Here is a 7,950-nt window from a genome sequence, read left to right as displayed (position 1 = left end):
GCAGGCTCAGTAGTTGTGGCCCACGGGCCCAGCCGCTCCGCGGCACGTAGGATCTTCCCAGACCAGGGCTCGAACCCGTGTCCCCTGCATCGGCAGGCAGACTCTCAACCACTGCGCCACCAGGGAAGCCCAATGCTCTATTTTTAAAAATGCTAATCACTGATAAACGTAGTCCTAAATTTCTCGGTTCACACTTCACACAACTGAGATTGAGGTGAAGGACCATGATTTTAGGTGATAGGTGAGTAAGAAGAAATTGTGCTCTGTAGGAGATTCGTATAGTAGTTTTGTCTTAAAGAGTAACTCAGCTAAATGTTATAAAAAACAAAACAAAACAAAAACAAACAACACAACCTTCTGTGGAACACCTCAGTATGCAATACTTGTTTCCTTCTGATAATGAGGAGAATGTGGTTTTATCTTTGTTTTAGCCAAGGATTGTGCTGTGCTTGATGGAAATGTGTCTTCTTATGTTCCAGAGCTCATGATTTTTGTGAATTCAAGGTCAATATGAAATTCAGTTTAGGATTGGAATGCTTATCTTTACTATTTAATGTACTTCAGTTCCTCATTTGATTAATATGAACACTTTGAGTTTAGCATCATGTGTGTGAGAGTGTGTGTGTGTGTGTGTGTGTGTGTGTGTGTGTGTGTGTTTGTACTCCAAATACCCTTCTAAGCCATATACCTGTCCCTGTTGGAAACCTCTGTTTTTACCTCAAGCTGACCATGAAGCAGCATGCAACCCTGTTTTCCCCATAAAGTAATTGTGAATTGTTCTTGCATTAAAGAATTAGGGGAAATTTTATATTTTACTGAAGATTCCCTTGGCAGAGGAATGGAGATTTATATCACACATTGTGCAATATTTCGGTACAAAAATTCCCTTCATTCTACTTCCAACAGTGGCAAACTATTAGTACATTGTTTTAGAAAAACCACCACCTGAGTGCAACTAGAAAAGCTGGACAATAAATAAAAAAAAACACTCCAGAGTTTTGGTAAACTGGAAATAGAGCAGCCTCACAGGGCCTGAAACCCAAATTTAAATCTTCTTAATTCCTGATGGGATTAAGATGATTTGGGATTGCTAGAGCCCCAAGCCCTGTCTGCTATAAGAAGCAAATTAATCCCCACTGTATTTAAGATATAAGCAACAACTATATACTGTTCATCAAAGACACAATTTATGTATAAGAATACAGAAATGTTTAATATAAATGTATGGATGAAACGTTTGTACATGCAAATTCTAATGAAAAAAAAAACTGGGGTAGCTTTAATAATATCAGACCAAGTAGACTTTAAAACAAGAAGAATTAGTGGAGGTAACAAGGGTCATTTTATAAAGATAAAAAGGTCAGTTCATTACAAGATATGAAAATTTTAAATTTGTAGGCACCAATAACATAGTTTCAAAAGTATATAAAAATACATCTATTTTTGACAGAGCTGGAGCAGTTAACTTCTGCTCCTAAGGTTTCTATTACAGATGCAAGAAAAAGTGTTTCATACTTTCTGTTTGTTTAACTGTGGCAGCCAGATTGAATGAGGAAATAAAGTAATTACCATACATGGGGAGGAGAAAAATATAAAACTCAGAAATGATCTTGTAAGCAGTGAAAAGCCTATTTTACTCCAGAAAAGGTAACTAAAATTTGAGTTTAGAAAAAATTATCTATTTATGTCTACAGTGACAATTGACAGAACTAAGAGAAGAAATAAGCAAATGCAAAATCATAGTGGAAGATTTTAACATACCTTTCACAACAGTTGATAGAAGATATATAGAAAAAGTTGAACAATACAATAATTACTCGAAAGGATATCAAATTTATTGTAAAGGTACTATATATATAAAGCTTATTATAAAGCTTTAGTATAGAGCTACTAAATTTATCTATCTATCTATCTATCTATCTATCTATGGTCTTTTCGATAATAGTGCAGAATGAATTGTATATCCTTAAGGAAATAAAAGAAACTTGATCACCTGTGTCATACTTCATGCAAAAACAAAAATTCAAGTGAATTGTAGATCTACATATGAAAGAAAAACCAATGAAACTTCTAAATACTATAAGAAAATATAGGAGATGATCTTCCCGTCTTAGGGTTAGGCAAAGATCTCTTAAGTAGGACTCTCCAAAAAAACGCTAACCAGAAAGAAATTACACCATGTTAAAATTTTAGGAACTTCACTTAATCAAAAAAGACCATTTACTAGAAGGTATTTAATTACCCCAGGGCAGCTTTGTAAGGCCAGCTGGCCCTGTAATTGTAATTAATTGTTGGATAGGCGGTCCTTTGGAATTTGTTTTTGAGTTGAGCTTAGCTTCTGTTCTTGCACTATTATTTTTGTGAAAGGTTGGAAGACAAAAACCTAAATAGTTACAGATTAAGGCTTAGAAACACACACGTAGTATTTCCACAGCAGAGAACTAGTAATATGAATCATCTGACAAATTATCCTGGTACAATATCATTTTCCAGTTTAGACTGCTTTTTAATAAAGAGCAAAATTTTATAGAACTGTTATCCAGTTCAGCAAATTAAGCCATCAATGCTGAAAAAAATTTTATTTCAGAATCAGAAGTTACTGAATTTCATTGACTCTAAGAGTCTGTTGATTAAAGCCACACTTTAATTTTCCATTCCACTAAAAAGAAAAATGTTACCTATGTTAAATGTGAAATCTGCCTAAATGTTAAACTAGGATACAATGCTTTCTCATCAATTAGAATTCTGATTTTATTCTGTAGTCTACAGGTGTCAATTACATCCAGCTGATTGGTGGAGATGTTGAGTCCAGCTATGTTCTTACTGATTTTCTGCTTGCCAGAACTGTCCATGTTTGATAGAGGGGTGTTGAAGTCTCCAACTAAAATAGTGGATGCATCTATTTATTACTCCTTGCAGTTTTATCAGTTTTTGCTTCACGTATTTTGACCCTCTGCTGTTAATGCATATACATTAAGAATTGTTGCGTTTTCTTGAAGAACTGACCCCTTTATCATTATGCAATGCCCCTTTTTATCCCTGATAACCTTCCTTGCTCTGAAGGCTGCTCTGTCTGAAATTAATATAGCTACTCCTGCTTTCTTTTGATTAGTGCTAGTATGGTATATCTTTCTCCATCCATTTACTTTAAACCTATATGTGTCTTTATATTTAAGACAACATATATTTTAATTGGTGCATTTAGACTGTTGACATTCAAAGTGATTATTGATATAGTTGGATTAATAGCTACCATGTTTGTTACTGTTTTGTATTTGTTGATTGATTTGGGATTACAAATAAATTTTAACAGGTATAGGAATTCACAAATAAGAAACCCACGACTGGTGAGGATTAACTATATTTTTAATGTTTCAATTACATAAAATGAAATTTAGGATAGTGGTCTAGCAGTTATTACAAAGTCTTCATTATCAGCTCTACTATTTGAAAGAATGAGTCAAATCAAACATTAGAGAACACTTTTTGGAAAATTTTACTATATTATACTATACTAACTTTACTATATTTAAAATATTACTATATTGATGTTGCAGTTTGGTAAATTGAATGCTTCATAGAATATATTTAGGTAGTTGTTTTCCCTTTGAAAGCCTGATGAGTTCTTTATAAAAAATATTTATAAAACAGTTTTTGAGGGCTTGTTCCTTCTTTCACTTTCTACCAGTAAAAGTATTATAAAGTAACTGTTTAAAAGTAAGAAAAAATTACTGGCTATTAAAGAATGTTATTGAACCCATTTATCCAATGCATTAGTTTGAAACATAAAATTTATTTTTCTGGTTCAAAGCAGTATAGTATTGGCTATTTCATATGATCTTGTATAAAAATTATTGTCCTGATAGATTTCAGCACTTATTTAGAAATTGTTGTGTTTATGAATAACCAACTTAAGTATTTTATTTTGAGTAACATACTATTTCTATATCTTTTTATAATTTTATATGAGCTGTACACCTCATATATGACTTATTACTGTCTAAGTTTTTTATACTCTTCATATTAAAAGTCTAATAATTTTTCTTTCTGCTATCTCTTTTCAGATACAGCTTTTCTCTACATTTTAAAACTTTTAAATATTCTTTGCTAAATATAGTGAGCCGTGGTTTCTCCATATCATTAGCAGAGGGCTTTGGAGGGGTGTGCCCTGCATAGAAGATTGAAATATGGTGTTCATTAAGCTTTCTCACCAACAGCTTGAGTTAGAATGTTGGCGGTGCCATGCCATCAACTTCTTTGTGACTCAGTTTACCGATCTGCAGAATGGTACTGATAGTATTCCCCCTTCAAAGAATTATTGTGAAACTTAAATGCACTAATTTATATCAAGTGCTTAAAATAGGGCCTGGGATGTGGTTAAGTATTCAAGAAATGTTGGTGAATGCTGTTATAGAACGCATTTTGAATATCTATAGGAGATATTCATAGAACATCTTTTCGATAAAAAGAACTTCAACAGAACTCTGCAAATTAGGTCTGAGATGAATCCTAGAAAGGGTAAACTTTTGAAGTCAGGCTGGACAGATCTGGATAAAACTGCTTACCTTTGGTAATTAATGTTTCTCGTCCTTGGTTTTCTTTTCTGTACAAAAAAAAAGTAATCACCTTTCAGGTTTGTTGTGAGTTTTGGAAGTAAGGTATGTAGGTCCCTGACCGTATTTGCCTGCCAATGTGAAAGCACTCCATCCGTGGAGGATGTTAGTATCGTGACACTTTCTGTTGGCTGTGCAGACTAGATATTGTTCACTGAGATAGTGATTTCCGATCTAAACAGGATTCTGCATCTGTACTAGAATGAAAATTCACTAAATCCTAAATCTTGCAAAAACATAATGGAATTAAAATCCAGCTGGGCATGGTTTTCAAAGTGCTAAAGGAGTGACGTCTAGTGGTTTTCTGGCAGTATTGCATGCAAACATTTCAATTTTAAGGAATCGGGCTCCCTTAATTGTGGAGGAGTGGGAAATCCAAAATCTGCAGGGTAAGCTGGCAGGCTGGAGACACAGGGAAGAGTTTCAGTTGCAATTCAAGTCCACAGGCAATCTGCTGGCAGAATTCTTTCTTGGTCTTCAGATCCAGAGGACATGCCCCAAGGAGGAGCCCCCTCATCCTTACTTGGATGTGATTGAGATGGTGACTTTTTAGGGGATTCTTGAGGGGCTTGAGTATACCAGGCTTGTGGGAGGAATGTAAATAATGTGTGGCTGAAGGGCTTATGGCAGAGTAAAGATTCTGCAGACGCTGTGGCCCTCTTCTCACTGAGAAGGGCATTCTATCTTCCAATGCTTTGAATCTGTGACTGCTTTGATAATGGAGAACGGTGGAAATGACAGTATGTCTGCTCAGGGCCAGCGTTTAACAGGGCTGACAGTTTCTGCCTTGGTTTCTTGGAACCCTGAGCTGCCACATAGGAATTCTGACCGCCCCCCCCACAACGGGAGCGACTGCTTGGGGGCAGTCTTGAGACTACATGGGAGAAGGGCCCAGCTGCGCCCAGCCTTCCCCATGCCCCAAAGTGCTAGTATGAGGGTGAAGCCCTCTTGGACCCTCCAGCCCAGCCCAGCGGCCAGTTGAATAGCACTGAATAACCCAGGTCAGTGCCACATGGGGCAGAAGAATCACCCAGCCAAGTTTTCCTGGAATCCCTGAAATCTGTGGCTTGGGAGCATAACCACAGGACTGTTGTTTCACCCACTAAGTTTGGGGCGGTTTGTTAAGCAGTAATAGATACCTGGGACATTCACGCAGGCCACATCTTAGTTGAGTGACCTCGAACATGTCATCATAAGGTGTCTGCCTTCAGTATTTTCATCAGTAAAATTGGATAATAGTATCTACTTACCATGGGTGTTAAAAAATTAAACAATAATAACACATAAAGCAGCTAGCATATGTTTGGATCATAATATTATTCTTTACTTTTTTTTCTCCTGTCATGTCTCCTTTCATGTAAATAGTATTAGCAGGGATGTGTTTATTTCAGGTACCATCAGTTTTCCTGATTCACATACAAACACACACACCCCCTACATATATATACATATGTATGTATCATTAATTTCAGAATTTATAACCACTTACCACTTTAAAGCTGATGATTTGTAAACATGGTGAGGACCCTAGTATCCTTAGTTTAAGAAATGGATCATTGTTTTGCTGTTGGTAGTTGGTTTCTTATTACCATTTTAGGGTTGTCCATTTAGAGTCAGATTCAAAATAAATAAACTGGACTTTTCACTATTAAATGTAATAGGCATGCTTTACCTCTGCAAATGCTGAGCTGGAGGAATAGGTGGGCTTCTTTGTACCTATTCAGATTTAGAAGGCCTTCGATCTCAAAGGAGAATGGATGGCCACGGCAGGCTGGACTGTGTTCCAGCGTCCCCTTTATTCATTGTAATTATTAAGAATCTCTTACTGGGAAAAGGCACGCGACAGGTGGTGTCTGCCCTTGGACACGTTACTTTGAAAATGTGTATTACTTCAGCCAACTTACCCATATTTCTCTCAGTTTATGAAAATGGTGGCTTGGCCATTTTGCTATCTCACGGCATAGAATCTGGTGACTCTAGTCCTGGTATTATTGTATGAGTTCAAGGTTGAAACAAGCACATATTAATAAACCAAAACACAGGTGTACTCTCCGGTTTGTAGAAAAGTTATTGGACTGTATGAGATAAAGCATCTATTTGAAGATGGGAGAGACAGGACAGCATCGGAAGCAAATCTTCGGTGCCTAAGTAGACCTAGAGTTCCTGATAATCAGATTAGCATCTTGCATTTACCAGGCTGAAACTTGAATTTTTTTTAAACCTCCCTCTACCTCCCCCACCCCCCACACGCCCAACTAGGAATCCTTCGATGGGAGGAGCGGGGGTAGGTAAAATTGTCTGTATTTCTCCGGTTCATTCAAATTCTATTTAAAAGGATTAAGGACAGCAAACACCTGTCTGGGCAGCCCCGGGGAAGGGGTGGGAAGGCCAGGCCGGTGCGCACTGGAGGCCCAGAGAGGGCAGCGGGGCCGGCGGGTGCCCAGAGGCCCAGTGGCCCGCGGTCAAAGCTCAGGACACTGGGTTATAAAATGTGGCCCCTGGCAGCGGGAAGGGGGCACGGCGTGCTTTTCCGGAGGTCGCGATCCGGGGAGAGCGGGACGCCGACCGAGGGCAGAGGGCGGCGGGTGGGAGCGGGGAGCGCCGCCAGGCTCCAGAAGAGGGGACGCCGCGGGGAACCGCCGACTGGCCCAGCCCGACCCCGGCGAGGGGCGCGGCGGCCAGCGGAGGCGGAGGAGGGAGGGGCGGGGGGCGGGAGGCGTCGCCGCGCCGCGCCGCGCCGCGCCGCGCCACGCCTGAATCTGGCGCTTTCGGGGCCGAGGGAGCCGGGGCGGGGAAGCAGCGCCGGGCAAGCGGAGAACACCGCGCCCATGGACCGCGCAGCCCGGGCCGGGCGCGCCCCTGAACGCGCCGCTCGAGACTCGCGGTTCCCGGCGGCGCCGCGGCCGCACGTGCAGGGCTAGCGGGCGGGGCCGCAGGGCTGGGCGGCCGGGGAGCCCGGGCCCCGGGGGCGCGGGGGCGCCGCCTGCAGGGGGCCGGCGCCGGGTGGCAGCGCCGGGCGGCGCCCAGGCCTCGGGGCTCTGGGCCTGGCCCGCGGGACGCGAGCCCAGACCTGGGGCTGATGGTGATTGGGTGAGTCCTGATCTGGGAAGGGCGGGGAGGGGAGATGAGCTTGCCTTCGTGTCACCTTTTTCGTGCCACGCGCGTGATTTTTTCCTGCTTGCAGAGTCAGAGTCCATCTGGTCTGTTTCCCTGCATCCATTCCTGAAATCTCGTGCTGACGCCATCAGGCCCTCCGGAGCCAAGATGCTCACTTGGTCTGACAAGCGTTCGTGGCGTCTGAGATGACTTCTCTTTAGTCCCAAGAGCCGGGAGCCTC

The 7,950-nt window shown here is 41.1% G+C and overlaps 1 protein-coding gene and 1 non-coding gene across 2 annotated transcripts in view; both read left to right on the top strand.

Annotated features, from left to right (window-relative positions):
- The window catches only part of LOC102990625 (toll-like receptor 3), a 59,031-nt gene that overhangs the window by 28,039 nt on the left and 23,042 nt on the right, over positions 1 to 7,950 (top strand).
- On the top strand, positions 1,432 to 1,564 carry LOC112066957 (small nucleolar RNA SNORA31). The gene has a single exon (XR_002892993.1). It is a non-coding gene; the product is annotated as a small nucleolar RNA SNORA31 (small nucleolar RNA).

This window comes from Physeter macrocephalus, chromosome 20 (genome assembly GCF_002837175.3).
Source record: "Physeter macrocephalus isolate SW-GA chromosome 20, ASM283717v5, whole genome shotgun sequence".
NCBI classification, from domain to species: Eukaryota; Metazoa; Chordata; class Mammalia; order Artiodactyla; family Physeteridae; genus Physeter; species Physeter macrocephalus.
The sequence above is the reverse complement of the archived record's forward strand: the minus strand, read 5'-3'. Positions and strand labels throughout refer to the sequence as shown.